This window comes from Nomascus leucogenys, chromosome 11 (genome assembly GCF_006542625.1).
Source record: "Nomascus leucogenys isolate Asia chromosome 11, Asia_NLE_v1, whole genome shotgun sequence".
Lineage (NCBI taxonomy): Eukaryota > Metazoa > Chordata > Mammalia > Primates > Hylobatidae > Nomascus > Nomascus leucogenys.
Genome location: NC_044391.1, coordinates 98,796,856 through 98,805,642, shown reverse-complemented (window position 1 = coordinate 98,805,642; position 8,787 = coordinate 98,796,856). Strand labels below are relative to the sequence as shown.

Sequence of the window (8,787 nt, the reverse complement as noted above, 5' to 3'; positions counted from 1 at the left end):
TTGTGGAGGTTTTGCTATCTCTCCAGAAATTGCTTATGCACTCCCTCTGCATTCTCTCCCTTTCCCGACTACTCTTTTCTTAGAAAGGAGCACATTGTGGTGAAAAGATCAAGGTCTTTGAAATAAAAACAAAAAAAGGTTTGAATCCTGGATCTGAAGAAAACACCAGCTGTGGAAACTTGTCCAAGTCATTTAACCTCTCTAAGCCCCAGTTTCCTCATCCCTCAAGATCCTCCCAAAGACAGTACTCAGATTAAATGAGGTAACAAATGTTCAGAACCTAGTGTTTATATAGGAAGGTACTGATTTCCATGTGAGGTGACTGAAGCCTAGTAAACAAGCTTCTTGGTTTCTTTACTTAAAAAGTCCCTGATGGTAAAAGTCTCAACAAACATGTAATTTAGAAAGCAGAGAACATCTCTGCTATCCTTGGCAGCTGCAAAGGAAGTCAAAAGGAATATATTATTTCAACATAGTCTAACTTCTATAACAAACAACTCCCCAGTTGCAGCAGCTTGACATAGTGAAATTGTTATTTCTTGCTCATGTCACAGCGCAGTGTGGGAGGATGGGGGGACTCTGTTCCACATTCATTCATGAACCCAGGCACCTTCAATCTTGTGGCTCCACTCTCATATTGGCCCTTAAAGTTATTTCTTTTAAGGTAGCTAATGAGAAAGAAAGGCAGAAAAGAGAACGTGATGACCACATAAAGGAAGCGTATGTAGGTCATTTCTGCAAGTGGCACGTGTTGCTCCAGCTCACAGCCAATTGGCCAGAATGCCACTGCATAGCCTTACCTGGAACACGTAGTGTCGCCCTGTGCCCAGGGAGACAAAAAAACAATGTTGGTGAACTTGGGCATACATTCGTCTCAAGAGCCATAAAGGCCTGTTAAATTAGTTCTTTCAAATTTGTTTGTTCTTAACTGTTTACTCTCCATTACTCATGCATATCCTTTGATCTGTGTTCAGGCTTTTGATTTTATGTAAATGCCTAGGCGTACACATTTTCCTATAAGCGGAACTTAATAATGAGAAAAGAGGTAGACCAGAAGTCCCTTAGTGTCTAAAGTAGAAACAAAAAGATAGCTGTTAAGACAGAAGACGAAAAATAGGGAGGCTCAGAGTGCAAAAGGAAATGATACATTTTTTGAGGTCTTTCCTGATGGGACTTTTCTGTAGGCTGCACATCATTGGAAACGCCTCATAGAGTTAACTCTGTGGTTTTACTTTACTCACGGGACTCTTGTTAGATCTGTGGGAACTACAAGACAGTTGCTATAAGTATGAAAAAGACAGTTACTAAATATATGAAAGACCTGATAATGTACTTTTTTACCTTACGTATTGGCATATTCCACACTCTGCACTATTCTTGAGTGTGATCACTTAGGAATGAATATGATTTGAACTCACTCAGGTTTAGAGAAGGTGTCAAATTGAGAACTAGGCAGATCCACCAACACTAAAAATGACCCTAAAGTAAATTGGTTGAAGAAATTAGATCTCAAAGATTCTTGATTTTTCCAAAGGTAAATTTTGAAATCTTCATCAGTATAGCCATATTAAAAGGAGATGACAGATGCCAAAATCAAAGAATTATGGCCTGACAGGACAACTGCATTAAAATAAGCATCAGTTTCTTTAAAAAGGGCTAACTTGAAGATAAATCTTTTGAAGATAATTTTGACTCCAGCTCTTTAGAGGATCTAAAGTGACCTCGATGGACAGTGGAAGAAATTACAACATGGAATTCCTTGAATAAAAATCTATTGACTTTAAATAATTTTGCCTAATGTTACATACACACAGTTAAAATGAAAACACCTCTTTACACTGTTAAAAAAAGAAAAAGAAAACAATAGATTTTCACATTGCCCCATTGATGCCATTAAAAATCTATATAATCGCTAGAGTCAAGAATTAGAAATACTATCTTCCGGCCGGGCGCGGTGGCTCACGCCTGTAATCCCAGCACTTTGGAAGGCCGAGGCGGGCGGATCACGAGGTCAGGAGATCGAGACCATCCTGGCTAACAAGGTGAAACCCCGTCTCTACTAAAAATACAAAAAAAAAATTAGCCGGGCACGGTGGCGGGCGCCTGTAGTCCCAGCTACTCGGGAGGCTGAGGCAGGAGAATGGCGTGAACTCGGGAGACAGAGCTTGCAGTGAGCCGAGATGGCACCATTGCACTCCAGCCTGGGCGACAGTGAGACTCCGTCTCAAAAAAAAAAAAAAAAAAAAAAAAAAAGCTATCTTCTGTGGCCGCATTCCCTTGCTCCCTTGCAAGGCCTATTAGTCCCTAAATTATCTCCTGGGCACATGGCAACGCTACATGTTCCAGGTAAGGCTATGTGTTGAGAAACAGTAGTGCTGGCTAAAGCCTCACAGAACATCTAGTGAAATTAATCTATTTGCAGGCTGCAAATGCATATAGCAGTTGATGACTGTGATGAAAACTGCTTTCACTTTCATGGACTATTTCAAACTTCCAAGAGAAGTTAAGGTGGAAACAAACATGAGCCAGACTCCCTAGTTCCCCATCTCTTTTCCTTTCTTCTGAGTCTTATCCACATTCTGTACCCTGAAAAAGCCCAGATCTTCTCCTGTAACTGCCCTATGTGCTCTATCCAACCATCCTTAAAGCAAGGCCTCTGCCAAACACACAGAGTGAGGAGCCACCCATATGGCATGATGTTTGTCTTGATATGAGTGGAGACCAAAGAGGCTTCCCTACACTCCCTTTGCAGATCTATCAGCGTTCTCCCGTACAACTACAGTGCCAGGACATTCCAGTTTTAGCTGTGCATTGGTGTAGGGCATTGAAGGCCTCAAAAAATTATAGCTATCTGACAGCACTGATAGTCAAAGCCACTATCTATTAAGTGGTTACTATATGCTGGTGACTTTATATATGCTAGGTTATTAATCCCACCACAACCCTAGCAGTATTATTACTTCCACTGAAAACTGAGTTTTAGTGAGGTTAAGCAAACAACCCAAGGCAGCATAGCTAATAAAAGACAGAGCCAGGATTTAAACCTAATTCCATCTGACTCCTCCTACATGAAACAATTATAGCAAACATTTGTTGAAAGCTTACTACATGCCAATCATTGTTCTGAGCTCCTTACTTGTGTTAACTCATTTTTTCCCACAACAATTCTAGGAAGCAAACACTGCTATTGCCACCGTTTTGCAGATGAAGGTACTGAGAGTGAAGCGACTTGCCCAAACCCTACAAAAAGTAAGTGGTTAGAGCTGGGACTGCAATCCAGAGCTCTCTGTATTGAGACCAATCCACTTTTTTTTTTTTCATTTTTATATGTTTTAATTGTGAAATTTTCAAAAATCCTACTTCCATGTCATCACCTAGATTTAACAACTACTGACATTTTGCTATATTTGCTTCAGTTTTTGTTGAAATACTTTAAGTTAACATATCATAGTATTTTACTCCTTAATACTTCAGCGTGCATCTCTAAAGATGGATTTTTTTTACATAATCACAATAGCATTATCACACCTGATAAAATATATTAGCAATTCCCTAATACCATATTCAAAATTCTGTAATTATTCCAAAAGTATCTTTTTTACAGTTGGTTTGTTCAAACTAGTATCCTGCGAAAAATCATGAATAACATTTGCTAATTATATAATTCTAAAACACCTCCTTCCTACTCCCTTTTTGTACCATGACATTAATTGCTGAGGAATCAAGATCAGTCTATAGAATGATCTGCCTTCTGGATTTGTTTATTTCCTTGTGGTCCTGGTTAAGTTTTTCCTCTAGCTTCTGTGTTTCTTATGAAGTGGAAATTTTAACTAAAGGCTTAGTAGATTCACTTTTAGCAAGAATGCTTCACAGATGATATTGCAACTTTATATTGTACCACATTTGGATCTTCACAGTAACTGGCCATAGCATCAACAGGAGTGTCAAGAGCATCACAGCATCAGGTGATGACGGACAGACGCCTCTGCTGCAGAGTTATGCCCCCGCCCCAACACTCAATTGGCAATCATCTGAGGAAGTCTGTCACGATGGTCCCTGTCAACCTTTCTTTTAGTGGTTTCAGCATCTGTCAAAGGTTCTTATTTGAATTTCCATCCTATCAAGGGCTGCAAAATGGTGACTTTCTGACCATATTATTGCATCTACATTCACAGCTGACATCCTTCAATAAAGAAAAGTTTTCCTTCATCAAGTGGAACTATTTAGTTATGCTGAAATTCAGGGTCTTCTAGAAAGACATTAAATCTTTAATTATTTTTAATTCTCAATTTTCAGAATAACCAATTCATATAATAATCATCTCCAGTGATGGCAAATGAGTTTTGTTTTGGAAGACATTCTCTTTTCTGAGTTTAATTATGTACCTGTGGAGTTTTATACATTCATGGTCATTTTTAAATGCTCAGGTTGTCTCACACTTGCCACTATATACTCTTCAACTATAATGCTACTAAACCCAGATTAGGGCCTAGATTAAAATCCACATTTCCCGTGTAGTAACTGAGTGACTCTTGCTTCTGTGCCTCTGTGTCTCAGAAGTAAAACTGGAATTAAAAATTCTATGTAGCTTATAAGACGGTTGTAGTAATTAAATGAGACAGGTCAGCTACCAGGCTTAGCGAAGGGCATAAACAAAGAAAGAATGTGACAAATGTTAGTTACTCCTATTTTTATACCGTCACCATCTAATGCTAAGTCTGCACTAGGGAAGGAATTAGGGTCTGGGGATGGGGTGGTAAAGGGAAGAGCAAGGGTCTCAAATGCTTTAGAGAGAAGATTCTCACCCAGAACAGTGACACATGAGGGCTTTGCAGGGCCAGGAACAGGTAAAGAAACTAGGAACCTGGTGAAGGGAAGAAGGCAGGAGGCAGAATAAAATGTTTCTGGGAAAAAATTGTTTTTGTTTGTTTCACAGTTTTCTCAGGGCCTATTCTATTCCAAGATATCAAAAAGAATGCTGGTAAAACTAGAGCTAAGTGGCTGTCTCAGAACCTATCAGAGTAGAGAGGTCAGGTCTTTTCTAGGCTTCAGGTGGCTTGTCCACCTGTCCTGCCAGCCCAGTCTCAGGTTGGGCATTAGCTGATGGGCTAAGCTGCTTGTTTCATCCTGGTCTGTAAGGAGAGCTTACAAGTGGGAAGACAAGTTCAGCGTCATCTTCAAATGACAATGGTCATATGAAATACTAAAGATAGTTTCCTATAAAAACCTCCCACCGAAACGAAAAGTTTTTAAATAAAACATATCCAAAATTGTAAAGTGAGAAAGATTGTTTTCATCTCATTTCTTCGAATTGCATTGTGAAAGGTATTGGTCTTTTTCCACCAATCCAAAGTTAAGGACAAATAAATTTCATTTTATTGGAAACTCTGGAGGAAAACTTTGATGCTATTATTTTCCTTCCATGGAAATTTTATTCTGGGGATGTATTTCCATAGCAAAGGCATAGTAGTTGCCAAAGAAACAAGTTAATAGTAGGCTTGATAAGAGGGATTTCTTAAAATGAAGAGCCGTTATATCCTCCCCACCATGTCTTTCCCTTTCAGAATATTTACTGGCTTACCCCAGCCTCCCAGAACATAAACAATGGTGTTGTAGCCACGAAATCCTACAAAGACCACTTCACTTCTGAGCATGTACACACATATATGTGTGCATGGAATGTGCATATGTGTGTTTAGGGGGTGGAAGTAGGGGCTTTCCTTCTTTCTCTTTTTATTCTCTTTTTTTTTTCTTTTCAGACAGAGTCTTACTCTATTGCCCATGCTGGAGTGCAATGGCGCAATCTCCGCTCACTGCAACCTCTGCCTCCCGGGTTCGAGTGATTCTCCTGCCTCAGCCTCCCAAGTAACTGGGATTGCAGGCACCCACCACCATGCCCGACTGATTTTTGTATTTTTAGTAGAGACGGGGTTTCACCATGTTAGCCAGGCTGGTCTCAAACTCCTGACCTTGCTATCTGCCCGCCTCGGCCTCTCAAAGTGCTGGGATTACAGGTGTGAGCCACTGGGCCTGGCCTATCTTTTTATTCCTTAATAAAAAATGTTTGTTTCCTCACAACTTGACAGGAACTGGCTCTGAGATTTACAGAAATAACTGAAGGGATATCACTCATGCAAATTATCCTGTGTCTTCATTAGCTGTGGTGCTCACAACAGCCAAATCTCTCCGTCCTCTCTCTTTTTAGGTCATGTTAAGCTTTCCTTTATAATCATATTCAGTGGACTAGCATGCCTCAGTAGAATGTTGAGTGACTTGAAAAATACTTGGCTACCAGACAAGAAAGTAAAACAAAAGCTAAGTGTGTAACGTTTAACAAAGGAACATTCAGAATCTTCCCTCTGGGAGAAACAAAGCAGCAAAGAACACCCTCGTCCTCCTCTCCCAAATAAAAACTGGGAGAAAACATCCTGGAAAATAAATGCCAACACCAGAAGCCAGTTACTAGGAAGAAACATGATGAAGTTTTAAACCATTTACTCTCATTTTGTTCTTCTAAACCAAGGCCACTAATAACCTCAGAAATGTCGACTGATTATCTTCTTTCTGCTTGGTTGGTATATCTGTACCAAAATGTTCACATGGAAGGTAAACAAAGGCCTAGCAGCTCAGATTTTTTAAAATTTGAACTGGAACTCATTTATTTGTATTTCAAAATTCTGAGGCAGATTACCTGGAAGACATCCAAAACCTCAGAAGCCAAAAGTTCTGCCAAGCATTTTTCAGCTTGGCAATTGGTAATATAATACAGCCAGATCATTAAAGAAATCCTGTTCTGAATTCCCTTGAAGTTTCTAAGGCAAAGTTTAAACAAAAATTATTTCCTTCAGAGTCTCCTATGCATGATAAGTTTCCATCTGTGCATAAGGAAACAGCATAGTAGATTAGACGCCTTGACTAAGAACAAACACAACAAAAATAAACGTACATTGCATTTCTCTCTAGACCTGCATGACTGTGTATTCACAAAGCAAAACATTGTACATCTTTCATCTCTTAGGAAGAAGTTGTTTATTACTCCTTTGCTTTGTCATGGCCATCTTGCTCATTTACTTTTCAATAATCACGTATTGAAAACCCACTCTGAAGAAGGTGCTGTGCCAGACACCATGTAAAGAAAGATGTAGATACACAGACTCTGCCCTTGTAGGGCATAATATATAGTGATGATGATGAGAAGAAGATATATACAGATAGGTATTAAACCAGATGGAAGGCTTTAAGCAAAAGTACCTTAGGAAAGGCAAGATGAGATGCTCTGGATGTCCCGAGAAAGGCATGTTAATTAGAATGAAGAGGTCAGGAGAGATTTCAGGAAGGAGGTAGAATGAGAGCTGCATCATGAAAGGGAAGTGGGATGTGGACAAAGTGGAGATGGTCTTAGAGTACCATGGTGCTTCATCTAGTGCCTTGTTGCCTAAAGTGCTCTATCTGCTCCTTTCCAACCTGCGTCACGTGTAAGTCCATTTATACACTTAAACCAAAACTGAGTACATGAGAACACATATTTCTCACCCACACATTAAAATCAAGTTGAGGCCGGGTGCGGTGGCTCATGCCTGTAATCCCAGCACTTTGGGAGGCCAAGGTGGGCAGATCACTTGAAGTCAGGAGTTCAAGAGCAGCCTGGCCAACATGGTGAAACCCCATCTCTATTAAAAATACAAAAATTAGCCAGGAGTGGTGGCACATGCCTGCAATCCCAGCTACTCGGGAGGATGAGGCAGGAGGATCGCTTGAACCTGGGAGGCAGAGGGTGCGATGAGATCGTGCCACTGCACTCCAGCCTGGGCAATAGAGCGACGCTCTGTCGCAAAATAAATAAATAAATAAATAAATAAAATGAAGTTGAATATCATCTCACAGTTCTACACAATCACAGTTTGCTTTTTATGCTGCAATTTATTTTTTCCCTCTGTTAGGTAACAGGGGTACCTTAATGGCGCTGGTTCCGGGTTCTTCTTCCTCCTCGATACAGACCCGCCAAAGAAAAACCAATCAGAAAGAGACGCCTTCCCGCCTTGGTCTGAGCCCAGTCCCCCAGCCAACCATTGATCTCCACACAACGTCTCAGAGTATAAAACCCGAAGCCCTGAAGCCCTCTCTCTCTGCTTCCTCTTCGGCTCCCTACCTGACGCCTCCAATAAAGATCTCTTGACCGTAACCGGTGTAGCGTGGTCTTAGCCTGAGTCTGTAGAGTCACTCTTTCACCCTCTAAGTTGTCTTAGTGCACCATCTCCTTAAATTAACTACCAGAAAACAAGTGACACCCATGAAACCTAGTGTTTTAGTGGAGCCATCCACTAATCAAGACCAATGTGGGAACAGGAGTCTGAATTATTTGACCTCATCAATAAGCACATTCCCACTTTGCCTATGAAGGGTGCTTATAATAAACAATCATCTCTTAGCCACCGTTCCACTGTGTCAATCTATGGAAAAATCAAAACGCACTTACTGAATTCATTCAAATAAGCATTCACTGGGAAATTCCTACCCCAAAGACACTGTGTCAATTCGGAGGACCCAGGACGGCTCCCTGCAGGCATCTCACAGCCTGGAGGTGGAATTCACACCCACCTCTAATGCAGGGTATGATAATAGAGCTGTACACACAGATCCTTGGAAGCACAGCACACAAGTATATCTAATGCCCACATTATATTTTTAAAATGAAGCTGGTTTTCATTTGCATATGTAGATTCATATTCCTATTATTTGGGCTTCTAGTTGTAAGATAAGCTGAAAATATTCTTCAAACTTTTTTGG

General features: G+C 40.4%; 1 non-coding gene across 1 annotated transcript; it reads left to right on the top strand.

Moving 5' to 3' along the window:
* The first annotated feature begins 1,151 nt into the window (after nucleotides 1-1,151).
* On the top strand, nucleotides 1,152-1,279 carry LOC115837422. The gene has a single exon (XR_004032466.1). It is a non-coding gene; the product is annotated as a small nucleolar RNA SNORA18 (small nucleolar RNA).
* The last annotated feature ends 7,508 nt before the right edge of the window (nucleotides 1,280-8,787 follow it).